Below are 27,754 nucleotides of genomic sequence, written 5' to 3' on the forward strand. Positions count from 1 at the left end.
GCTATCGAAGTGGACTCCACCATTCGGGCGCGGCGCTTATGTCGTCTTCACGTAGGGGCCGCTTCTGTCGTGTTTTCATCCTGGAGGGACGTCGGGCAGCGTGCAATTGGCTGACCTCTTCTCATAGCCTTCTCTTCCCTGTCATTCACGACTGGCGTGCCGGCGCTGACTTTACGGTGTAAACCACTCACCACCACTGCCTACCAGCATGGCATGAGAGTCTATGGATGGTCAAAAACTAACCAAAACCGGCTACCATCGAAATAAATATTTTTGCAACCGAGACTGTTTGTGTCCATTTTTAAAATATAGGCATTTGTTTATCTCTCGCTTTCTTTGTGAGTGGAGAGGGTGTAAGGTAACAGGGGATAATATGGAACTCTTTCAAGTAGTTCATAATTTAAATTTAAAGCACAGCAGAAGAGATAATATGCTGGCCAAAATAGACCGGAAAATACTTGTTTTGTGTTTTGATGGGCGTTGTAGTTCCGTTGCATAGTGTTTTGGTTTTCTTTTAATTGCAATAAATTATAAGTGTGGTGACAAATGTGTAAAATTATATAATGTATTTAGATTTAAGTATTTAAATATTATAAACGAATTGTGGCCATGTTTAGGGACTATTTTGACTAATGTGGTGTAATGTGAACCGACTCAGGACTGTGGATATGAGCGGGAAAAAGGGGTCTTCGGTCGTTGTCCGTTGTGGTGGCAAGTTGGGAGCGGCAAAGTACCGCGAGTGCGAGCATGGACGCCACTGTATGCGAAGGAACAAAGTGAAAGTGCGTGGGTGTGCGGCAAACAGTGTACGAATTGCACCGATTATTATTTGTAAAGATCGGATTTATTTGTGAAGTTAAAAATGCATGGCCATGGCCACAAAGTTAAAGTGTTTTTTTTAATAAATAAGTTTCATTCTGTACGTGTATAGTTGATTTCACTGCTGTTCAAAAGCTACGCAATATACACTCCTGGAAATTGAAATAAGAACACCGTGAATTCATTGTCCCAGGAAGGGGAAACTTTATTGACACATTCCTGGGGTCAGATACATCACATGATCACACTGACAGAACCACAGGCACATAGACACAGGCAACAGAGCATGCACAATGTCGGCACTAGTACAGTGTATATCCACCTTTCGCAGCAATGCAGGCTGCTATTCTCCCATGGAGACGATCGTAGAGATGCTGGATGTAGTCCTGTGGAACGGCTTGCCATGCCATTTCCACCTGGCGCCTCAGTTGGACCAGCGTTCGTGCTGGACGTGCAGACCGCGTGAGACGACGCTTCATCCAGTCCCAAACATGCTCAATGGGGGACAGATCCGGAGATCTTGCTGGCCAGGGTAGTTGACTTACACCTTCTAGAGCACGTTGGGTGGCACGGGATACATGCGGACGTGCATTGTCCTGTTGGAACAGCAAGTTCCCTTGCCGGTCTAGGAATGGTAGAACGATGGGTTCGATGACGGTTTGGATGTACCGTGCACTATTCAGTGTCCCCTCGACGATCACCAGTGGTGTACGGCCAGTGTAGGAGATCGCTCCCCACACCATGATGCCGGGTGTTGGCCCTGTGTGCCTCGGTCGTATGCAGTCCTGATTGTGGCGCTCACCTGCACGGCGCCAAACACGCATACGACCATCATTGGCACCAAGGCAGAAGCGACTCTCATCGCTGAAGACGACACGTCTCCATTCGTCCCTCCATTCACGCCTGTCGCGACACCACTGGAGGCGGGTTGCACGATGTTGGGGCGTGAGCGGAAGACGGCCTAACGGTGTGCGGGACCGTAGCCCAGCTTCATGGTTGCGAATGGTCCTCGCCGATACCCCAGGAGCAACAGTGTCCCTAATTTGCTGGGAAGTGGCGGTGCGGTCCCCTACGGCACTGCGTAGGATCCTACGGTCTTGGCGTGCATCCGTGCGTCGCTGCGGTCCGGTCCCAGGTCGACGGGCACGTGCACCTTCCGCCGACCACTGGCGACAACATCGATGTACTGTGGAGACCTCACGCCCCACGTGTTGAGCAATTCGGCGGTACGTCCACCCGGCCTACCGCATGCCCACTATACGCCCTCGCTCAAAGTCCGTCAACTGCACATACGGTTCACGTCCACGCTGTCGCGGCATGCTACCAGTGTTAAAGACTGCGATGGAGCTCCGTATGCCAAGGCAAACTGGCTGACACTGACGGCGGCGGTGCACAAATGCTGCGCAGCTAGCGCCATTCGACGGCCAACACCGCGGTTCCTGGTGTGTCCGCTGTGCCGTGCGTGTGATCATTGCTTGTACAGCCCTCTCGCAGTGTCCGGAGCAAGTATGGTGGGTCTGACACACCGGTGTCAATGTGTTCTTTTTTCCATTTCCAGGAGTGTATGACTCAATAGTAGGGGGGCAAATGCAACCGTTCACTACCAACCCCCTTTGCAGATGAGCCACGTAAAAAAAAAAATAAAATAAAATAGGTAGTGAACGAGCCCGAGTTCAGTTGCAAAGGGGGGGGGGGGGGGAGGATGACTAGTAGTGGTACGGGGTACCCTTGGTACACACCGTGTGACGGCTTGCTGAGTATGTAAGTGTAGATGGTGATGTAGATGTCGATGAATCATTTACTCTCAGTGCTTACAAGTCGCCATTCTTCCGCACCAATCACGGCTGTTGCTCGTTCAGCTGCGTGATGGATTCTACCTGACATCTGTCCAGTCAGCTGCATGCCCAGGAAACGCTTAGAGACTCTGGGTCCAGTGCAGGTTGCTCGCGAGCAGGTATGGCCACTGGCCAGTGTGAAATGGCTCTCGTGCTGGCTGCAGAGTGTACTCGGTCCGACTCTGAATTACCTGACAGCCCATCTGCGATTTACTTGGGTCAGTAAAGTGTAGTCAGTTGATTTACTCCTACCCGTGGTAGGTGTCAGCACCCAGAGGCATATGATCGTTGAACAAAAACGTGGCCCCTGCGACGGAATTTTTTTTTTTTTTTTTTTTTACGTGCGATGCACCAATAGCGACGGATTATACGTTGCTGCTGCAATGCAATTTCTTTTATAATTTTTGTTCACCTACCTCTTTACAGCGGTAGATCTTCGCACGTAAACTCCTGACTGCAGCTACTTACGAGATCACAGAAAAGCATTGTTGAGGAAACTGTAACCTCATAGCTACACGCCGGAGGCCGCTATAAGTAAAATTTGCTGAAAATTGTCTATGTACTTTAAAGAAATGATTCGGAAAGGGGAGGTCACTCGTACTTTAAACATGAAGTTCAAATTTAAACCTTCAATAGATCTTTATTGCCGTTAAGCTTAAGCAAGATCATCAGCCCACATTTACGAAAATTACTAAAGTTTCTGCTCACAGTTATCACCATTCCTAAAACAGCCAGAACTTTTACCTTCCCAAATTCCGAAACCAATTACTTGTAACACAGTCAATGATAGGCCAATTATTTCCGCACACGATATTCATTGGTTGTCTTTAGTAAAAGTTTATGCTCGCCATAGAATACTCAGTAAGAATATACTCAGTACCGCCATGCTATATAATTCAAAGTTCACTCGCGATTTTCGTCGGAACGAATTATCACAACACTCTAAAAGTTTTCATAAACAGTTTCTGGTCACTACCAGGTACCATTAACACTGGACCATAACGCGGAAGTCATCCCAAGACTTCATCTTACACATAATGCGAAAAGTCACATCCAGCATAACCGCCTCCAATCAAAGCTAGCTCGCGACTCCCCTCTCACTCCCCCACACTCAAAACTCCATCTCCTCGCTAGGCGGCCAACCGTCTCGCTTCTCATTGGCTGTCAGCACTTATACGACCAATGAGAACTCACTTCTAGGGCGCGGCTCGCGCCAAAATCTAGCAAGCACCAACCACTTCTCTAGGCTCATTGACGTCATCAAATTAAGTAACACAAAACTCTCTAATTAAATAAACAAAACAAAATGAACTATAAGCTTTACTCTACATCTGGGAATTTACTTTTGAATACATTATGGGCACAGCAGTGATCAATGTCTTATAAATAATTACTATTAAAAACAGTCTTGATCACGATTTATTTAACAAGGTGACCGGTTTCAACCACTACTGTGGTCATCTTCAGACCTATAAGTTGTATACAAAGCTCTAATTAGAGGGCTACATACATTAAACAAAATACATAAAGTTATAAAGCTATAAAACGTTGAATTACCATTGAGTAGGAACATCTTTCTGTTGAAGAATCACTACTGGAGAAACCAGTGCACGTCTTCCTATATATAATGGAGGCTCCACCCACTTCTGACTGCATGATGTCATTATTAACCAATGAGTTATAAGTCGAATTACAATTTAAAATTTCTTAGTTAAAAGAACATTGTCAAGAATTAGAAATAAATACACACTAAACTTAGCTTATTGAACAGCTATTGTCAATTAAGAAGCGTTAAAAATATTTAAATATGTAGGAAAATGAACTTCAGTTTGGCAGTACATGGGTTGCCCTCTCAAGGCCTGTCAGTGAACCATTTGGAACCACTGGTTGCTATGGTGAAGTTAGACGCCGTTGCAAAGATGAAGCAGCAGGCTTTTTTCACTGAAATTATTGTAAAGTCGATAGTCGAACTAGTGGTTGCCATGGTGAGGACAAACGCCAGTGCAAAGATGTGGCAGCAGGCTTCTTTCCAACGAAGTTGTTGCGAAGTAGAATGGCAAAGACTGTGGCGTCAGACGATGTATTATTGAGCAGCAACTTGTCTTTATTTGAAACGAAAAGAGTAAGCTACAATAATCTGTAGCTGACATGTATACTACATGCTGTCCAAATACGATACGAAGTGGTTGTCCGTATATATGAAATATTATCTATGAAGTTGATATGTAGATTACATGTGCTTTTTTAAGGCATTGCTATTCCTCAAGTTATATGCCAGTCATATAAGCAAATAAAAATGAAAGAATTTAAAATTATAAATAATATAATACATCTTCTGACGCCACAGTCTTTGCCATTCTACTTCGCAACAACTTCGTTGGAAAGAAGCCTGCTGCCACATCTTTGCACTGGCGTTTGTCCTCACCATGGCAACCACTAGTTCGACTATCGACTTTACAATAACTTCAGTGAAAAAAGCCTGCTGCTTCATCTTTGCAACGGCGTCTAACTTCACCATAGCAACCAGTGGTTCCAAATGGTTCACTGACAGGCCTTGAGAGGGCAACCCATGTACTGCCAAACTGAAGTTCATTTTCCTACATATTTAAATATTTTTAACGCTTCTTAATTGACAATAGCTGTTTAATAAGCTAAGTTTAATGTGTATTTATTTCTAATTCTTGACAATGTTCTTTTAACTAAGAAATTTTAAATTGTAATTCGACTTATAACTCATTGGTTAATAATGACATCATGCAGTCAGAAGTGGGTGGAGCCTCCATTATATATAGGAAGACGTGCACTGGTTTCTCCAGTAGTGATTCTTCAACAGAATGAGGTTCCTACTCAATGGTAATTCAACGTTTTATAGCTTTATAACTTTATGTATTTTGTTTAATGTATGTAGCCCTCTAATTAGAGCTTTGTATACAACTTATAGGTCTGAAGATGACCACAGTAGTGGTTGAAACCGGTCACCTTGTTAAATAAATCGTGATCAAGACTGTTTTTAATAGTAATTATCTGGAAATTTATTATGTAGTCGCGAATGTTCTGGCTGTCTTATACATAAACATACATACTTGGACATCCGCTAGTAGGGGAACCACTAGTGGATTCGTTCCCACATTGCAGAGTTGGAACGCTTGCCAGTTCCTGTAGAGAATTACATGAATGATTTTTAATAATGCCGAACGTCCCACATACTCTCACGCATGCATTCTCATTCACACACACCCTAACACACAATACACATATATACTTAGAATTCCTGAAATTATTATTATAGAAAAGTCACAGAGGTTTTCTGAAACTAAAACTTTCCAAATTTATATATGAACACTGAAAGGTGAACTATTACATCACTGTATTTATTTAAATTCTCGACTGTCCGCATTCGGGAGGACGACGGTTCAATCCCGTCTCCGGCCATCCTGATTTAGGTTTTCCGTGATTTCCCTAAATCGCTTCAGGCAAATGCCGGGATGGTTCCTTTGAAAGGGCACGGCCGATTTCCTTCCCCATCCTTCCCTCACCCGAGCTTGCGCTCCGTCTCTAATGACCTCGTTGTCGACGGGACGTTAAACACTAATCTCCTCCTCCTCCTCTTGATTGTCGGAAAATTACGTTTTTTTTATGGAATTTTACTACTTCCAAAATACAACTATTTTTGATCACAGACTTTGATATATTGTTTGTTTTCACAACAGAAGGTTGTACATCAAATATGACGTTCCTCAGGTTATTCCTTTATTAGTTATTAATATTTTTAGTTTCGTATAATGTAAGTAGCCTGCCAGCGCTACTCCACTGCTTTCACACGTGCAGCTGCAACAGATGGTCGTGACGTCAGTCTGCAGGACACAACTCGTATGTTACTGACCGTATAATACTCTACCGGCTTACATTGCAGCCCACCTACATTCTGAAGTAAAGCTTTTAAGGGGCTCCGGAAAGGCTCAAAATCATGAAAAGTTCAATTTTTACTTTTTTGCGTTTTCTGAATCTGCAGACTATTACCTTTTAATAGATATATAATTTATTCAATTCCGAAGACTACAACTATTTTTAAATTTTTTTTGAAATGTGTTCTACATGGGCGTGACCCACTGTGGCGCTGTTAAACTGCTGTCAAATGGTGTTATTATTAACGTCCGTGTTCATCAGGTACATTTTAGTGATGTGAGATAAAGTATGTGTTGTGGCTAACCTGTGATGGTTCAATATATATCGCTGGTGTGATTGTCGATTGTTTCATGTTTATTTACTCTGTCGTTATGTCGAAAATATTCGTAATTAATTCTGTTTCTTGAGTCTCTGTTTTGTTGAAGTATAATAATGAGTAAAAGTAAAGATATTAGAAATCCTCTGAAGGCATTTAAGAAAGGGAGAAATGTTGGAAAGCCAAAGGTATGTGTTATTACTGTAAACAATAAAGACGATGAAAATCCCCAACATAGCTTGTGTCCCAAGGAAGAAGACAGTTGGTGTAAATATAACAAAGGATTGCTAACTGGTGAAGTGTACACTCATAAGCATAGTCTGCCTCATGCAATAATGGAAGTGATAAAACCTATTTTCAGAGACTTAGCAGCACCTGAACTGTTGAAAAAGTGTATTCACGGAAAAACTCAAAACCCCAATGAAAGTGTAAATAGTGTTATATGGTCGAGAATCCCCAAGACTGTATTTGTTGGAATAGAAACACTTCGCTTTGGTGTGTATGATGCTGTTGCGACTTTCAATGATGGCAACATTGTAAGGTGCAAGGTATTTAGAAATATGGGAATGAAGATAGGTTCTAACATGGTACGAGCGATGCTTGCTTTAGACAAGGAACGCCTTCCGGCTGCAGACAGGGCTGTAAAGAGTCTAGAAATACAAGCAAGAGTAAACAGGAGGAGGAACAAGAGGAAGCTGGAGGAGGAGTTTGCAGAGGATGAAGATAATCCATCCTATGGACCTGGAATGCACTAAAAAGTTAATCCAATCTTTGTCGCTCGATTCCCAAAACTTTTATTTTCTCATACTAATTACATGTTTTCTAAGGATCTTCCAAACATATTTGTTTCAAACTTTCAGTAAATGTTACACAGTACCTTCTGCATAATTTAACATAAGCTTTTTCCAAAAAACTGTATATTTTTGAATATATAAATAAAAAATTGCAAAAAAATGTTGTGAATTTTCATTACAATTGAAAAAAAATCATCTTTAATAACTGACCTAAAATTTTGTAAAATCCCTGTGTTAAGTTGTAGCCCATATTCCAATAAATAACCTGTAAAAAGTTCAACTTCCTACCTCAAATACTTTCTGAGGAAAGATGTAATTTATAAGCGTTATTTTAACATTGCAAGTATAGGGCGTTCCGGAGCCCCTTAATAGACAAAAGGGCAATCGCGCACTAGTTGCGACACCACACCCCATTGCTGGCTTCTGCATTGAAGTTAGGGCTGGCAGCACCCTACGATGTGGTTTTGTCAGAGGACAGTCAGCTCCTCCACTGGTAGATGGTAGGTGGCGAGCAGCATGAAAATCATCAAATGAAGACCATCATCCCCAGTGCACCTTCAGCTAGTTAACTGTGGTGGAGCATCGAGGACATAGATCCATTACAATATTGTAACAATGGAATCAAGTGCTATTACTGTGAACATCATCGATCCCAGTGATCAACTCATAACAAGAGCCTGGGAGCTGGGGTATTTAAAGGCAGCTCGTGTGAAGCTGTGACACGACGTATGGTCGCAGTGACCACTTGTGTCCCCCTTATTGTGGTATATTCACTTAATAGGGTGTTAACTGCTGTGTCGGTTCATTGCTATATGCTCTTGTGAAAGAGATGGAGTTTCTTCCGACATTTGCTACGACCTAACGAATATGTTTGTCTTGGCTCCTTTGGTTTTCTGTTGCAGTCTCTTTTTCGCTGTATGTGTATCTTAACTCAACGAACGGTGTCGTAATGTGTTAATGACCTGACCCACTTGCAATATACTGGCTTGCTCCCTTATTATGCTTCTGTCTGGGATGACTTCATTTTGTGTGTGGGAATGTGAGCGAATTTAATAAAATTTTCTAATTTCTATGCCTTACTATTCCGTGCCATAACACATCCCTTCTCTTTAAAAGAATTCGTCTCGCCATTAGACGTTTCTTTCACTTAGTGTTAAATAGTGTATACCTGCCTAGTATTTTAAAACAAATTGCTGTGTAACTATTTTCTTGGTTGCTTTCCAACATAAATCTTAATTAATATACTTTTTCCTTCTGCTCTACTTACATACATTATTTACCCTTGAAACTTCTTTATTTAAATGAGTGTGACTGTACTTAAATTGCTGAATGACTGAGACCCACAATATCCTAGTGCAACGCAATCTGACTGCTCAAAAAAAGGATAACCTGACTTCAAATAATTAATTCAAAGGAATGGCCCTCATTAAAAAGAAATCCTAACAATAACCTATGCATTTCATTAAGCACTTACTTCACAAAAATCTTCATTACACGAACTACTGCAATACAGCGAGCGTCAATACCGCCAGCTAAATACAAAATTCTAACCACTAAAGCCAGTAACTACTAATAGGTATGTGGTTAGCAAAGGTAAGATTTTGTTGCAAACCAAATAATATATTTTTTTTACCTTAATAACGTGACATCCAGTTCAGACACGAGTATAAATCGTCATTTCCATCTAGTACAAAGGTATATAATCATGAATAATATTCAATCTCCAAGTCGAACATGTACAGATCGTTAGCCTACGTTAACACTTCAGACCTCTACCCTCCATCAATGCTAACTTCTCACATCTAACATCCATCACTGCTGGCTGTTCACATCCAACTGCCCAGCAATACTTCCATCACTGATGGCGACTAATTTCCAACTGCCCAACACTGCTGGTGCTTAACTTGCAACAACGAGTCCAACCAGCCACAGAGTCTCTTACAAAGAAAGCGCAGTCAGAGATCCAATGCAAAGCGCTACACAGCGCTGCCAACACAGAAGCAGCCCACTTTCCACACTTTCCACTTACATTACTTGTTACTAGTTTGTATCCGTTCCACAGGTTTTTGTCATGGGCTTTTGTGTTTTGCTGACACCTTAATTCTACCTTATCTTTTCTTTGCAGGGATGTGTTTAGATGTTTTAACAGAGTCTCTTACAGTGTTTTTTCTATTCAGTGTTTTCAGGTTGATGTTGCAGAAATTTTCTTTGGTTGTTTGCTTATTTTTATTGGTTGCATTGTCTGTTTATTGCATTGCCTTCCAAAATGAGCGACACACCTCTCCCACCCCATGCTCATGCAGCTCAGCTGCAAGTGATAGGTGCAACACAGCTAACACACATGTTTCAGTTTCAGACGCCACAGTTCTAAAGACAGTACCAGCACCAACCAAGCGACCAATGCAGTGTGCCAATCAGACCAAAATGCAACAACTGTAGCTCCAAGTGCCATAGTGCCTTTTCGCCAGTTTAACGAAAAAGTAGAGGAATGGCTCGAGTGGCTGCAACAGTATGAAGCCCACATCGTTGCTCACAGAGATCAGATACTGTAAAACTACTGTACTTTTTGTCAGCAATAGGAAGTGCAGTCTTTCGCCTCCAGAAATTGTTCCTTGATGCCACTCCCATTGAACTTTACTACGATCAGGTTGTAGGTTCTCTAACTAACTACACTCCTGGAAATTGAAATAAGAACACCGTGAATTCATTGTCCCAGGAAGGGGAAACTTTATTGACACATTCCTGGGGTCAGATACATCACATGATCACACTGACAGAACCACAGGCACATAGACACAGGCAACAGAGCATGCACAATGTCGGCACTAGTACAGTGTATATCCACCTTTCGCAGCAATGCAGGCTGCTATTCTCCCATGGAGACGATCGTAGAGATGCTGGATGTAGTCCTGTGGAACGGCTTGCCATGCCATTTCCACCTGGCGCCTCAGTTGGACCAGCGTTCGTGCTGGACGTGCAGACCGCGTGAGACGACGCTTCATCCAGTCCCAAACATGCTCAATGGGGGACAGATCCGGAGATCTTGCTGGCCAGGGTAGTTGACTTACACCTTCTAGAGCACGTTGGGTGGCACGGGATACATGCGGACGTGCATTGTCCTGTTGGAACAGCAAGTTCCCTTGCCGGTCTAGGAATGGTAGAACGATGGGTTCGATGACGGTTTGGATGTACCGTGCACTATTCAGTGTCCCCTCGACGATCACCAGTGGTGTACGGCCAGTGTAGGAGATCGCTCCCCACACCATGATGCCGGGTGTTGGCCCTGTGTGCCTCGGTCGTATGCAGTCCTGATTGTGGCGCTCACCTGCACGGCGCCAAACACGCATACGACCATCATTGGCACCAAGGCAGAAGCGACTCTCATCGCCGAAGACGACACGTCTCCATTCGTCCCTCCATTCACGCCTGTCGCGACACCACTGGAGGCGGGCTGCACGATGTTGTGGCGTGAGCGGAAGACGGCCTAACGGTGTGCGGGACCGTAGCCCAGCTTCATGGAGACGGTTGCGAATGGTCCTCGCCGATACCCCAGGAGCAACAGTGTCCCTAATTTGCTGGGAAGTGGCGGTGCGGTCCCCTACGGCACTGCGTAGGATCCTACGGTCTTGGCGTGCATCCGTGCGTCGCTGCGGTCCGGTCCCAGGTCGACGGGCACGTGCACCTTCCGCCGACCACTGGCGACAACATCGATGTACTGTGGAGACCTCACGCCCCACGTGTTGAGCAATTCGGCGGTACGTCCACCCGGCCTCCCGCATGCCCACTATACGCCCTCGCTCAAAGTCCGTCAACTGCACATACGGTTCACGTCCACGCTGTCGCGGCATGCTACCAGTGTTAAAGACTGCGATGGAGCTCCGTATGCCACGGCAAACTGGCTGACACTGACGGCGGCGGTGCACAAATGCTGCGCAGCTAGCGCCATTCGACGGCCAACACCGCGGTTCCTGGTGTGTCCGCTGTGCCGTGCGTGTGATCATTGCTTGTACAGCCCTCTCGCAGTGTCCGGAGCAAGTATGGTGGGTCTGACACACCGGTGTCAATGTGTTCTTTTTTCCATTTCCAGGAGTGTAGTCAGATCCGTCATTTCATCATGTAGTGCAAATTCTAGATATGAGTATGGTTCAGGTGCCCTAGCGGCCGATAAATTTGAGCAGCCACCAGTTTGTCGGGTTGAGTCGTCCCATGTTCACGACCTGTCCAGTAGGCAGCATCACGCGCACGCCAAGCTGCATAAGCAGTTCTCTAAACAGGCGGCTACATCAGTGAATAGAATTAAGTCATAACCTCGGTGCTATTCATGGCAGAAACGCCAAGACTGCCCGTCCAGACAAGCACAGTGTTACACTTCTGGCAAGGAAGGTCACATCATTCCGTATGTTTGCAACAGAACAAACATAAAAATCCTGCCCATTCACAAAAATCTAGTCACCCATGTAATCAATGCAGTGTATACAAAGCCGGTTGCAGGCATTAGCAAAACTAGCAAGCAAACAGTTTCTTCAGCGCTACACCAGTCCAACAAACATTTTGTTCATTTGCGTCTCAGTGGAAAACGTGTGAAATTTCAGTTGGACGCAGGTGCATCTGTTACATTGCTGAACCATACCACATAAGAACTATTAGGCTGCCCATGCCTGTCGAAAACTAGCACGCATCTGACGCCTTATAATGGAGAAGACATTCCAGTTTTCAGAAAATGTACTTTGCCTGCCATGTATCGCTCGCATACACGAACTGTGAGTTTCACTGTGCTACAATCACGCGATTTTGAGAACATATTTGGGCTTGATCCGTTTAATTTGTTTGAATTTCAAATTCAGGACAATGTGTTGTCAGTGACTACATTCAATACCAAAGACAATGCTGAAAGCATTCCCTGAACCCTTTTCTGAAGGTTTAGGCAAGGCTAACAGTTTTGCTACACATATTACTATGAAAGACTATGCTCTGCCGAAATTTTGCCAGGCCAGAACTGTTCCCATTGCAGTATGGGACAAAGTGGCTGCTGAACTTAAAAAATTGCAAGGCAGCCGAGCTATTGAGCTCATACAAGCTAGTCAATGGGCAAGTAGACTGGTTTTGCTCCCCAAACCTTCAGGTCGCATTCGCCTCCGTGTTGACTTTCAGTCTACAATCAACCCACAAACTGTGATTGATACTTATCCATTGCCACACCCAGAGGATCTCATGGACAGATAAGGCACTGGTCGCTACTTTTCAAAAACTGATTTGCGCGACACATATCTTCAAATACCACTAGATGAAGACTCTCAAGCAGTCTGTGTTGTGAAGGCTCACTTGGGCTTGTTTAAATATTTGCTTGCCTTTCGGCAGTGCTACCGCACCCACTATTTTCCAGCAGTATTTGAAACAGCTGAATGCTGAAGTACCAAACTGTTCAAACTATTTGGACGATTCTGTCGTAGCAGGTCGTACACCCGAAGAACACATTGCAAATTTGCGTGCTTTATTTCATGTGTTATCTGATGAAGGACTAAAGTGCAGACTGGACAAGTGTGATTTTTTTGAACCTGAGTTACAATATCTTCGTCATGTCATAAACAGTCGAGGTGAACATCGTCTTCAGTCACATTTGTTAGCCATACGTGACCTTCCAGTTCCTCGCAATGTCACAGAATTGTAGTGTCTTAGGGAAAATGAACTATTATATTCGGTTCAAACTGGATGCTGCACAAATCGCAGCTCCATTGTATCGCTTGCGTCTCAAGAACGTCCGCTTGGTTTGGGCAGATGAGTGTCAAGAAGCTTTTCAAAAACTTAAACAGTGCATTGCTCAGTGATCGATGCTTGGTTCACTTTGGTCCTGACAAATCAGTCGCGTTGGAAGTTGACGCTTCCTCTTACGGAATCAGTACAGTGCTTTCGCACAGAATTGGTGATAAAGACAGGTCTATTGCTTCCGCATCAGAATTGTTGTCCAAAGCTCAGTGTAACTATTCTCAAACAGAGAAAGATTCATTGGCTATTGTGTATGGTGTCACGAAGTTCCACCACTATTTGCATTTCACAAAAATCTACTTAGTAACGGATCACAAGCCATTGCGATCCTTGTTTCATCTTATGGAGCCGCTTCCTGTACCAACTGCCCAAAAATTGAAAAGATGGGGGTTGTTATTGTCTCAATACCAGTACGAGATTGCGTATCGTCAGACAGCTCAACATGGCAATGCCACTTTCACGTCTTCCGATTGGCCCTGATACAGATTTTGTCGCTTCTGCTGCATGTTATTGTCACTTCGATGCTCAAGATTCTGAATTGCTTCAATCATTTCCTCTAAACTATAGGAAAATTATACAGGCCGGGGAAGCTGATTCAGATTTGAACATTTTGCTAACATACATTCGCACATCTTGGCCCCGTTCCTTACACAACTTAAAGAACTCTGTAGTGCGCCGATGTTTTGCAAGCCGGCATGGCCTCGCTGAACAGCAAGCTGTGGTTCTCGTTCAAAATGATAGTGCACACTCACGTGTGTTGATCCACAAAATTTTGCAAGAAGAAGTGTTGCAGTTACTCCACCAAGGACACTGGGGGATTGTTCGTACGAAACATTTAGCGCGTCGCCACTGTACTTGGCAGGATATGGAGACCCAAATAGAACAGATGACGTCACAGTGTCACGCATGTGCGGAAGATCAGTCCGCTCCGCCACAAAAATTCTCTGCTTGGTTCAAAAATGGTGCAAATGGCTCTGAGCACTATGGGACTCAACTGCTGAGGTCATTAGTCCCCTAGAACTTAGAACTAGTTAAACCTAACTAACCTAAGGACATCACAAACATCCATGCCCGAGGCAGGATTCGAACCTGCGACCGTAGCGGTCTTGCGGTTCCAGACTGCAGCGCCTTTAACCGCACGGCCACTTCGGCCGGCTCTCTGCTTGGCCTCGAGACTTTGCGTGAAGTCATAGTGTCAGACAGCGGCCCTCAGTTTACGTCACGTGAATTTGAAACATTCCGTGAACGCAATGGCATACAGTATCTAACTAGTGCACCGTTCCATCCACAGTCCATCGACGAAGCGGAACGTTTTGTCAGAATCTCCAAGCAGCAGATGGCCAAACTTCGCACCGCACACGCCAGGGATCAAGCACTGCAACTGTTTTCGCTTGCTGTCTTTCGCACCCATGAGATGGAGCATTGTCGACGGAATTGCTTCACGGCCGCCGCCATCGCACATACTGCTCCACCTGCTCCACCTTCCTCGGCATCCGGCGCAGAAGGAAGGCCCCAAGTATCGCTTCGTGCCGCTCGATATTATGTTTTTCTGAGTTTTTAGCCGCAGCAAACGGTGGATGCGAGGCCTCCTTCGTCAATTTGGCGCATAGGTGTATCTCATTTCAGGCCCAGACGGATTGCAGCGGCGACATCACAATCAAATTCGCCACTCTTATGTGCGCGGTGATCCTCCTGTATCTCGTCCCCCAGACTCACGGATCCCGAGGACAGCGCGGCCACAGCAGCCGCCAGAGGGTGCCATCACGACACCGCGTGACGACCCCACGGAGCCTTCGCCCCCTCCGCCTGCTCTCGTCCTGCCGCCGGAGCTGCAGCCTCCCACGCCGCAGCAGCCGACGCCTCCTACATCTGGGTATGGGCCTCAGCAGGTGGACCTGTACCCTTCTGGGCGTTTTCTGTGGGACGTTTCCACCACAGCGAAGGCCGGATGGCGGGGTACGGCCGGAAGTCTGACGTCCTCTGCAGCCACAGCTTCCGGTCGATCAAAGCGCCCACGCTCCTGCCTCCCCCCCCCCTCCCTCCCTCCCCTCTGTCCTGCTCCATATGCGAGGACAGTCCGTCGATTTGGGGGTGGGAGGGTGGGGGGGTGGGGGGGTGGGGGGGGAAGGAATGTTACGGCGTAAAGTCAGCACCGGCATGCCAGTCGGGAATGACAGGTAAGAGAAGGCTACGAGATCAGCCAATCGCACGCTGACCGACCTCCCTCCAGGACAACAACGCGACGGCAGCGTCCCCTACGTGAAGAGGACACAGGCACCGCACCCGACTGGTGGAGCAGCGTCAATGTTAGCCGCTTCGTTAGCTATCTCTATGTAGCGTAGACTTACGTTTGTCTATTTATTTTCAGCCACAATGGCTATGTTTGTGATCCGTGGCTGGGTGGATAATTATTTATTTCAAGTTTCTGCTACCAGTCACTTTTTATTTTATGCTTAATCTAATGCAAAGCGTTTCGAACATGTTCTGTTCATCTTCAGGCATTTATACATACATACATAGAGAAATGCTACTTATAAATAAAGTCTTAAACTAGATTAATCTAGGACACTTTGTCCATTGTTTTTTAATGTAGCTGCTGGTGTGACATATGGGGGGAAGGATGGGAGCGGTGTATGGCTAGAAATCGAAATCAGTGATGTCTTCTGCTGGTTTTCTTCTTTGTGGTTGACTATATATATCACAGCCTGTATAGGATGCAGATAGATTTGCATCAGTTATGTGTTACGAAAATAGTGTGAAAGACTTATATGACAGTTGATGATGAAACTGTAAATGATCAACTGTCATGTAAAAGCCTTTCACACTATTTTCGTAACACATAACTGATGCAAATCTATCTGCATCCTATACAGGCTGTGATATACATAGTCAACCACAAAGAAGAAAAGCAGCAGAAGACATCACTGATTTCGATTTCTAGCCATACACTGCCCCCCTCCTTCCCCCCAAATGCCACACCAGCAGCTACAGTAAAAAACAATGGACAAAGTGTTCTACTAGATTAATCTAGTTTAAGACTGTTTATTTTTAAGTAACATTTCTCTATGTATGTATCTATGTATGTATGAACGCCTGAAGATGAACAGAACATGTTTGAAACGCGTTGCATTGCGTTAGATTAAGCATAAAATAAAAAGTGACTGGTAGCAGAAACTTAAATAAATAATTACGTTTGTCTAATCTGAAGAAGACTGATTATTTTGCACGTCGACCTTTGCTCCGACGCATATCAAAATTAAGTAATACGATTTGTTTGATTGTTTGTGTAGCGAACCGAGTATGTAGGATTCTTAGACACAACAAATGGGATGGGTTTTGTAATTTCACAAACGTCAGCTACTCAACTTGGCCTGCACACAAATCAATTACAAAATGAATAAATGTGTGCGCACTCTTCTTCTTCTGCTAGCAGTTGATGACGTGCACATGTGGAATCGATGAAGTATTCTAGTTGCTGCACCTCAGTGCCTTCACTTATTAGAATTTACACATGAACGTCCATCTCTTGAAGGTGTCTTAAATGTGGGGACAGATTTCTAGCTGCCAGGCAAGGTCTGTGACGTTGGTAGGGGAATTCCAGATTTGTGTATTGCCTTATAAGGTTTGGCCTGCTAATGGCGTAGCAGGAATGGCCAAGAAGAAGATGATTTAGATATGCTACTTTTGAGAGGTGATATTCGCAGCATGTAAAGAGGAATAATTTGATACTGCAGAGATATGTGGGCCATTTCGCATTCTTACTGTGAAGGCGGGCCTGGTGGAGAGGTGAAACTAGTCCCCTGATTTGAGTAAAACCTGTATATCTATGTTGTGAAGATACACACCACCACCAAGTACTGCCACACAAGGATACCTGAATGTAAAAGACTCTGTTTGTCCCTGTCTTTGATGACAGTTCATGGGTTCACCCGTTTACATAATTTACAATATATATTGAATAATGTCCCCAAAACATATAATTAAATGCAGAGTATTCTAATGCGGTTCTGTAATTAATGAAATGATAGTAGTATTTAGTATCACAATGCTATTTATTGATTTAAAGCACAAGTGACTCCAGTCTTCAAATATCGTGACAACAGATGACCATTCAAATATATAACAGGTTTCTATGAATAATCAGTTAGTAAAGTTGAAGTGAGGGGCCTACCAAATGACCATAGTTCTCTTTCACTGCTGATTGTCCAAACAGGTCGCTATTTCACTAACCTGTGATACCGTGAGAACTCATCCACAGAATCCCACATGTAAATTAGATATGCTGTGGGCAGTGTGTGGTCAGGCGCAGTGCTGAAGCTGCCAAATACTGAACCAAACGCCGTGTTCGATTCGTATGAAGTCAGCTATCTGTGATGGGCTGCACTACACACTGCAGTTAGGACTGCCGACCACCCTGGTGAGTTGTCACGAGGTATGTTCCGATAAGTCGCGATGGCGATGCCGAGGTACGCTGACCGGCACTCCGGATCAGCGGTTACAAAAACTCTCTCTGTGCTGCCGAGACAGTGAAAACTCTTAATTCGATCAATCTCCGGCCGCTACTACAGTCTACTCTCTCTGTCGGTCCGTAATAGATTTTGATAAGAAAATTCCGTTCTGTATGCAAACTCCGAAAAAATTTAAGAAACGCCGACGCCACTCAGCAGCATGGCTGCCAATAGTGGCCGGTCGCAGATCTTAGGGCCAGTCTCAAGACTGGAGCATCACTGCTCTGCGTGGACATCAGACAAGAGAAACAGTTGTGTACACATACACTGCATGGGGGCTTAATTGCATGGGGGCTTAATTAAAATAAAATGCAAATAATTTTATTTTTTTGATTTAGTAGCGAAGTCTCGTAAACGGTTGGCCCTGACTAGTATTATTACGCTATCTGACTGCATAGAATAACAACAAAGAATGAAATGAAAATTTTCGTTAACACAATTAATTAATTAAGTCCCCAGCAACTATAAAACCTACGAAAACAAAGCACAAGTGTAACTGTTCTGTGTGTGGGAGTATGACTCAACGTACGCATCTGGCACGGTTCTTCTTCAACAACACAAGAAATTTTAAATATCATTTATACTGAATTAATTAAAGGAAATAGAAATACCATAATTACTCAAGAAAACCAGAATTACACTCTAATCCCAGAACACAAGCCAGATGCTTTGTTGACTGAACCTGTAATGCTGCATTATTTAAGACATTGAGATAGTAAAAAGAAAAGGAAAAGTTTTTTTCTTTTACCTTCATATATTGACCAAAATCACTCTAATCATTACAATATATCTCCACACCGACTCGCTATTACCACATCTCAACAAGAACTTTTCAGTATCACATCTCAGCAAGCACTCCCTACTAGCACATCTCAACAAACACTCTCTGCTACGAGTTCTTAACAAGCACTGACTACCACGAGCTCTCCCCAAGCACTGCCCACTACGGCAATCTCAATAATCACTGCCAGTGGAGGCGGCGGAACAATACTCTCTAGCGCGATCTCTGGCGCTGTGGCTCAGTGTAGCCACCTTTCAACACGTTACTAAAGGACTGAGCATAACATGCATGTCCATTTTGCAGCTTATGATTGATGTTTCACGACAACATACAACACCTATCATCGTGAGGCGCCAAACCCTTTTGCCCCGTCCTCTCTCATTTATTTCCTTTAATTGCCCACTTGGGATGTGTCTATAGGAAGGTTATTTATTTAATCGTATGGTGATTTTATACAATATACAGTTGATATAAGGCAAATGATTTTATACAACATACATATGATAAAAGACAAGCTTAATCCCTAAAGTCCGTGTTTTTCAACCAGTTAATTAAGCTGGGTGTGAGAGTGAACAAGTCATCGGGAATTCCAGGGTATGAATTAAGTGGACAGCGTTGGACTAAATGTTCAATTGTCTGCTCTTCTTGATTACATTCACACATTGGTGAACTGATCAAGCCCCATTTGTACCTGAAGTAGCTACAACAACCATGTCCAGTCCTTAACCTGTTGAAGCTGCACCAAATTTCCTCGGTAGGTCAAAACCTTTTGGTTTCTTTGTGGGATAAAGGTGATGGGCTATTGTTCCCAATGTTTTTGTTGACCATTCATGCTTCCACCTTTCATTTACATCAAAACCATCCGCGATGAGTTGTCCTGCAGTAACACGTGCGCGTATTCTTGATCGCAATCGTTGCTGTGGCAGATGACAGAATTCCTGGTGCAGTGGTAGAGAAGGTGCAGAGATTTTTTTGGCTTCCCTCAGTAGAGCTTGTTTCCGCCTTAAGTGAGGTGGAGGGATGTGACTCAGTACAGGTAACCAGTGGCTTGGGGTTGATTTGATGGAACCAGTAATGCAGCGTTAAGTTTGATGCTCAACCTTCTTCACATGTACACTTTCCAACCAGACAAGTGCACAGTACTCGGCAGCAGAGTACACAAGACTGATGCCAGTTAAACGCAAACAGTCAGCAGAGGTTCCCCAGGTGGTACGACTGAGCTTTTGTAGTATGTTGTTCCTTGCAGCAACTTTATGAGAAAACTTGGTGATCTGCTCTTTGTAGCTCAGGGTTCTATCTAGAGTGACTCCGAGATATTTTGGGAAAGAATTGTACCTCAACGTTTGTCTATTGAGCAGAACTCTTGGATTGTAGTTCGCAGCACTGTTCGCTAGATGGAAACAAGAGACTTCAGTTTTTGATGTGCTTGGAATCAATCTCCTGGTCTTAAAGAAAGTTGACACCTTCTCCAGATCCTCCGTAAGAATTCGTTCACCATCTTCGAAATTACTGCTCTGTGCTACCAGTGCGATGTCATCAGCATAGATGAATTTAGTTGAGATTTTGGTTGGTAAATCATTAATGTATAAATTGAATAGTGATGGGGCTAAAACAGATCTCTGTGGTAGTCCATTATTTAGTTTCCGTTTGCGGCTTTTAGAGCTGCCTTGAAACACTTCAAATTGCATTTCACTAAGCAAGATCCACAATTTATCGACTTGGTACAACTTGCAGTAGCTTGTAGATCAGTCCCTGTCGCCAACAGTGTCATACGCGGCTGTCAGGTCGATGAAGACAGCTGTTGATTTCAGATGGCCTTGAAAACCTGCTTCAATATGGCTAGTTAGGGCAAGAACTTGATCGGCGCAGCTGCGTCCTTGTCTGAAGCAAGCTTGTTCAGGAGGTGTAGCAGCCCCTATGAACGGTACTATTCTGGTCAGGAAGACTCGTTCCAAAAGCTTGAATGTACAACTGAGCTGGAAGGTGATCAGGTGTCAAGGGATTTAACTACTTTCCGCTCGAGTTCAATCAGGTGACGGGTCTTAATAAATTTTCTGTATTGTTCAGGATCTACTGGTGGACATTCTGTAAGGGAGAGGCGCACAGGGCGGGCGAGTTGTGTCCACTGCGTCCACGCGCCCTGGTCACTGGAAGGTCGGTCATTGGTGAGAGTAGCACTGGCCGAGGGCCCTTTCTACCAGAGGTGCTCTCGGCTTTCTCTCGGTCGGAGGGGAGGCAGCGAGGATTGCGTGGCATCCGACAGCGCGACGCAGTGGTGGCTGGGCCAGGGCACACTTAACGTCGTTGCACTCCGAGAATCGTGGGTCGGTGGCAGTGGGGTGCCCGCCAAGCTAGTGCCACACGTAGGCACAGTACTTTATTACGTCGGTTACTCTTCTCATCCGCGGCCTTCCCGCATGCAGTTTATAAGGCCAAGCTGATTGGTGGGTAGTTGGTGACATTTGCTGAGATAACAAGACGCCGCTAGTTTCTGGCGGCTAGCATCTCATTTTCAGTAGCACTTTTAGTGGCGCTTTGGAAGGGATGTGTGCAGAGACAACGATCACCACACAACTTCTCCAGATCGGCAGATGGCGAGAACTGAATACCATCCAGTTCGTATCAGCCTCACTGAGTGTACTATCTGCTCACAAGACTGCAGTGTGCAGACAAACTACGGCGTTCATCTTATGAACATAATGCGGAATGTGACTGAGATTCAACAGAACATCTCGCCTAAGCATCCGACAGAATGAGCAAGTGCGTGAGTTATTGCTCTTGGTCTTTATACACTACTGGCCATTAAAATTGCTACACTAAGAAGAAATGCAGATGATAAAAGGGTATTCCTTGGACAAATATATTATACTAGAACTGACATGTGATTACATTTTCAAGCACTTTGGGAGCATATCCTGAGAAATCAGTATCCAGAACAACCACCCCTGGCCGTAATAACGGCCTTGATACGCCTGGGCATTCAGTCAAACAGAACTTGTTTGGCGTGTACAGGTACAGCTTCAACACGATACCACAGTTCATCAAGAGTAGTGACTGGCGTATTGTGACGAGCCAGTTGCTCCGTCACCATTGACCAGACGTTTTCAGTTGGTGAGAGATCTGGATAATATGCAGGCCAGGGCAGCAGTCGAACATTTTTTGTATCCAGAAAGGCCCGTTCAGGACCTGCAACATGCGGTCGTGCATTACTTTGCTGAAATGTAGGGTTTCGCAGGGATCGAATGAAGGGTAGAGTCACGGGTCGTAACACACCTGAAATGTAACGTCCACTGTTCAAAGTGCCGTCAATGCGAACAAGAGGTGACCGAGACGTGTAACCAATGGCACACAATACCATCACGCCGGGTGATACGCCAGTATGGCGATGAAGAATACACGCGACCAATGTGCATTCACCGCGATGTCGCCAAACACGGGTGCGACCATCATGATGCTGTAAACAGAACCTGGATTCATCCGAAAAAATGACGTTTTACCGTTCGTGCATCCAGGTTCGTCGTCGAGTACACCATCGTAGGCGCTCCTGTCTGTGATGCAGCGTCAAGGGTAACCGCAGCCACGGTCTCCGAGCTGATAGTCCACGCTGCTGCAAACGTCGTCGAACTGTTCGTGCAGATGGTTGTTGTCTTGCAAGCGTCCCCATCTGTTGAGTCAGGGATCGAGACGTGGCTGCACGATCTGTTATAGCCATGCGGATAAGATGCCTGTCATCTCGACTGCTAGTGATACGAGGCCGTTGGGATCCAGCACGGCGTTCCGTATTACCCCCCTGAACCCACCGATTCCATATTCTGCTAACAGTCATTGGATCTCGACCAACGCGAGCAGCAATGTCGCGATACGATAAACCGCAATCTCGATAGGCTACAATCTGGCCTTTATCAAAGTCGGAAACGTGATGGTGCGCATTTCTCCTCCTTACACGAGGCATCACAACAACGTTTCACCAGGCAATGCCGGTCGACTGCTGTTTGTGTATGAGTAATCGGTTGGAAACTTTCCTGATGTCAGCCGGCCGGTGTGGCCCAGCGGTTCTAGGCGCTTTAGTCTGGAACCGCGCGCCCGCTACGGTCGCAGGTTCGAATCCTGCCTCGGGCATGGATGTGTGTGATGTCCTTAGGTTAGTTAGGTTTAAGTAGTTCTAGGTTCTAGGAGACTGATGACCTCAGATGTTCCATAGTGCTCAGAAACATTTGAACCATTTCCTCATGTCAACACGTTGTAGGTGTCGCCACCGGCGCCAACCTTGTGGGAATGCTCTGAAAAGCTAATCATTTGCATATCACAGAATCTTCTTCCTGTCGGTTAAATTTCGCGTCTGTAGCACGTCATCTTCGTGATGTAGCAATTTTAATGGCCAGTAGTGTACCTCTGTTGCCAGGTACACTACATTAACGATTCTATATATATATACACTGAAGTGACGAGTGAAAATTTGTACCAAGGCTGAGACTCGAACCCAGGTCTGCTGCTTACTAGACAGCTGCTTTAGCCACTAAGCCACCTTGGCAGTGCTGTTCGCACAATTGCATGGATTACCCTGGTGCACCTCTCTCCTCGACCCAGATTCTGACTGCCCCACTATCTGTTTTAATTACCCCTTACAAACGAACAGGTATGCCGAGTCTCTCCATGTTCTGGAATAGCACATCAGCATCGAACGTAAATGGGTGATCCAGCCTGAAACCCAGTATCGGGACACCTGGCTGAAAATGATTACAAGTTCGTGGCGCCCTCAATCGGTACTACTGAAATTCGAAATGATGTTGGCCCAGCCTTAGCCTTGATGTTCCACTCTCGCAGGCATACGTTCCATCAGGTGCTGGAAGGTTTCTTGGGGAATGGCAGCCCATTCTTCACGGAGTGCGGCACTGAGGAGAGGTATCGATGTCGGTCGGTGAGGCCTGGCACGAAGTCGGCGATCCAAAACATCCCAAAGGTGTTCTATAGTATTCATGTCAGGACTGTGTGCAGGCCAGTCCATTACAGGGATATTATTCTCATGTAACCACTCCGCCACAGGTTGTGCATTATGCAAGTTCGTGTTGAAAGATGCAATCGCCATCCCTGAACCGCTCTTCAACAATGGGAAGCAAGAAATGCTTAAAACAAACATCAATGCAGGCTTGGGCTGTGATAGTGCTACGCAAAACAACAAGAGGTGCAAGAGCCCTCCATGAAACACACGACCACACCATAACACCACCGCCTCCGAATTTTACTGTTGGCACTACACACGCTGGCAGATGACGTCCACCAGGCATTCGCCATAACCAACCCTGCCATCATATTCGCCACATTGTGTACCGTGATTCGTCACTCCACACAACGTTTTTCCACTGTTCAATCGTCCAATGTTTACGCTCGTTACACCAAGCGAGGCGTCGTTTGGCATTTACCGACGTGATGTGTGGCTTACGAGCAGCCGCTCGACCATGAAATCCAAGTTTTCTCACTTCCCGCCTAACTGTGATAGTACTTGCAGTGGATCCTGATGCAGTTTGGAATTCCTGTGTGATGGTCTGGATAGATGTCCGCCTATTACACATTACGAGCTTCTTCAACTGGCGGTGGTCTCTGTCAGTCAACAGACGAGGTCGGCCTATACGCTTTTGTGCTGTACATGTCCCACCACGTATCCACTTCACTTTCACATCGGAAACAGTGGACCTAGGGATGTTTAGGAGTGTGGAAATCTCGCGTACACACGTACGACACAAGAGACACTCAATCACGTGACCACGTTCGAAGTCCGTGAGTTCCGCAGAGCGCCCCATTCCGCTCTCTCACGATGTCTAATGACTGCTGAGGTCGCTGATATGGAGTACCTGGCAGTAGGTGGCAGCACAATGCACCTAATATGAAACACGTATGTTTTTGGGAGTGTCCGGATACTTTTGATCACACAGTGTATGCTTAAGTGCCAGGTTAATCCATGCAGTCGTGTGAACCCTTGTGCCGAAGTGGCAGCCGGCACGGTAGCTCAGCGTGTTCGGTCAGAGGGTTAGCTGCCCTCTGTAATAAAAAAACTGAGTGAATGAATCAACGACGAACTTCAGAGGGCGTCTGGGGACGTCCGCCACGAACAATTGCAACGAACATTAACGAACAAAATGAGATTAAAAAAAAAAGTGGCTAGTGGCTAACGCACCTACCTAGTAAGCAGGAGACCCGAGTTCGATCCCTGGTTTTGCCACAAATTTTCACTCGTCGATTCAGTCTCTTTGTGAGACCAGTAAATTCACTGAAATTGTGTCATTTCATTTGTTAATGATTTTTACGTTTTATCTGTCCATATGACAACTGAATAAATGCATTTTTAGTTTTGCTACATGCATCTTAAGTGGTCTGAAATACAGAATTATACATTCGGACTTAAAAACAGCACTTACATATTGTGCTACTAGAATTACACTCCTGGAAATTGAAATAAGAACACCGTGAATCATTGTCCCAGGAAGGGGAAACTTTATTGACACATTCCTGGGGTCAGATACATCACATGATCACACTGACAGAACCACAGGCATATAGACACAGGCAACAGAGCATGCACAATGTCGGCACTAGTACAGTGTATATCCACCTTTCGCAGCAATGCAGGCTGCTATTCTCCCATGGAGACGATCGTAGAGATGCTGGATGTAGTCTTGTGGAACGGCTTGCCATGCCATTTACACCTGGCGCCTCAGTTGGACCAGCGTTCGTGCTGGACGTGCAGACCGCGTGAGACGACGCTTCATCCAGTCCCAAACATGCTCAATGGGGGACAGATCCGGAGATCTTGCTGGCCAGGGTAGTTGACTTACACCTTCTAGAGCACGTTGGGTGGCACGGGATACATGCGGACGTGCATTGTCCTGTTGGAACAGCAAGTTCCCTTGCCGGTCTAGGAATGGTAGAACGATGGGTTCGATGACGGTTTGGATGTACCGTGCACTATTCAGTGTCCCCTCGACGATCACCAGTGGTGTACGGCCAGTGTAGGAGATCGCTCCCCACACCATGATGCCGGGTGTTGGCCCTGTGTGCCTCGGTCGTATGCAGTCCTGATTGTGGCGCTCACCTGCACGGCGCCAAACACGCATACGACCATCATTGGCACCAAGGCAGAAGCGACTCTCATCGCTGAAGACGACACGTCTTCATTCGTCCCTCCATTCACGCCTGTCGCGACACCACTGGAGGCGGGCTGCACGATGTTGGGGCGTGAGCGGAAGACGGCCTAACGGTGTGCGGGACCGTAGCCCAGCTTCATGGAGACGGTTGCGAATGGTCCTCGCCGATACCCCAGGAGCAACAGTGTCCCTAATTTGCTGGGAAGTGGCGGTGCGGTCCCCTACGGCACTGCGTAGGATCCTACGGTCTTGGCGTGCATCCGTGCGTCGCTGCGGTCCGGTCCCAGGTCGACGGGCACGTGCACCTTCCGCCGACCACTGGCGACAACATCGATGTACTGTGGAGACCTCACGCCCCACGTGTTGAGCAATTCGGCGGTACGTCCACCCGGCCTCCCGCATGCCCACTATACGCCCTCGCTCAAAGTCCGTCAACTGCACATACGGTTCACGTCCACGCTGTCGCGGCATGCTACCAGTGTTAAAGACTGCGATGGAGCTCCGTATGCCACGGCAAACTGGCTGACACTGACGGCGGCGGTGCACAAATGCTGCGCAGCTAGCGCCATTCGACGGCCAACACCGCGGGTCCTGGTGTGTCCGCTGTGCCGTGCGTGTGATCATTGCTTGTACAGCCCTCTCGCAGTGTCCGGAGCAAGTATGGTGGGTCTGACACACCGGTGTCAATGTGTTCTTTTTTCCATTTCCAGGAGTGTATAAGCTGCAATGGTATGGTTACTTACAGCAAGAGTATAATGCATATGTGGTTGCTGTTCTTCTGGTGAAACTATTATTCTGCCTACACCGCTAAGAAATGTAAGTGCGTAGACCTCTTCAAAACACACACCTTGTTTTTGTTTGTAGCCGACTTCATTGCATCCAACCACATTTCTAGACTTGAAGCAATGGCGTGCAGTGCATGAAAACGAGAGTAGGACGGTACACGACGTCCTGGAGACCACCAGAGCTATAATCTGAATCTCGCTCCCTCCCGGAATCGTGGTTTAAGGATTAGACATGCCGCAGACCGCAGCTAACGGCCGTGTTAGGACGCGATTCCATCTCGGCAATTTCCCCACTCGCCTCCACGGGATAATCGTCATAGACTCCTCAACCTGTTCGTGCGGCTCCGGCAGCAAAGGAAGACTTAAATTTGTTCTTCTCGGATGAGTAATATCGCGACCAGGAGGTCACGGTGAACAAGAGAATGACTTCAGCCCCTGCCACCTCTGTCCTCGCGTCAGAAAATACGACAGCTTAAAGGATCACCACATACGATTTAAGAGAATATACTCTGCGAATACGAGCGGAGTGGCTATTTCTTCGGAACTATCAGCAGACAGGGTCACGTCCACGTATTGCTTGAGTCTTACCTTATAGAAGTTTTTGGAAAATCAGAAGATTCAACAGAAATTTGATTTTTGATACGTTGGACATGTTACACTCGTAACTGACATCAGGTGCGTTCTGATGCATTTAGTTACGATATAACTGCAACATTGTACAGTAGAGTTGAAATTAATTGAGACAAGCTCATACTTCACAACGTACTCTAATCGATTGGCTGTAACCAATTTTATCCGCCCAGTTGTTGGTCTCCTGCTGGACTATTGTTGTCTTGACTATAAACAACAATTGTAGATCCCCTCCAGTTGAAATGAGAGCTTGTTTGTGTAGGATCGGCGTGGATTATTTCTGTGCTCTAGAAACGAAAAATCTGTGTTTGTGTGAAAACGGACATTTCATCTAAGAAGCGGGCAAAAATAGTTTTCTCTACGTGAACTCATATCTCTGACTACAAGAGACAGTGCCTCTGTTGCTCGTGTGGGAAAATCTAGTGTTTCAAAGACTTATTGCGGCATATAGTGGTAGGGCATATATTGTCTCCAAACA

General features: G+C 45.6%; 1 non-coding gene across 1 annotated transcript; it reads right to left on the bottom strand.

The window, feature by feature from the left end:
- Nucleotides 1-23,181: 23,181 nt before the first annotated feature.
- Nucleotides 23,182-23,253, bottom strand: Trnat-agu (transfer RNA threonine (anticodon AGU)). Its single transcript has one exon. It is a non-coding gene; the product is annotated as a tRNA-Thr (tRNA).
- Nucleotides 23,254-27,754: the final 4,501 nt, after the last annotated feature.

This window comes from Schistocerca nitens, chromosome 5 (genome assembly GCF_023898315.1).
Source record: "Schistocerca nitens isolate TAMUIC-IGC-003100 chromosome 5, iqSchNite1.1, whole genome shotgun sequence".
In the NCBI taxonomy this organism is placed as follows: Eukaryota; Metazoa; Arthropoda; class Insecta; order Orthoptera; family Acrididae; genus Schistocerca; species Schistocerca nitens.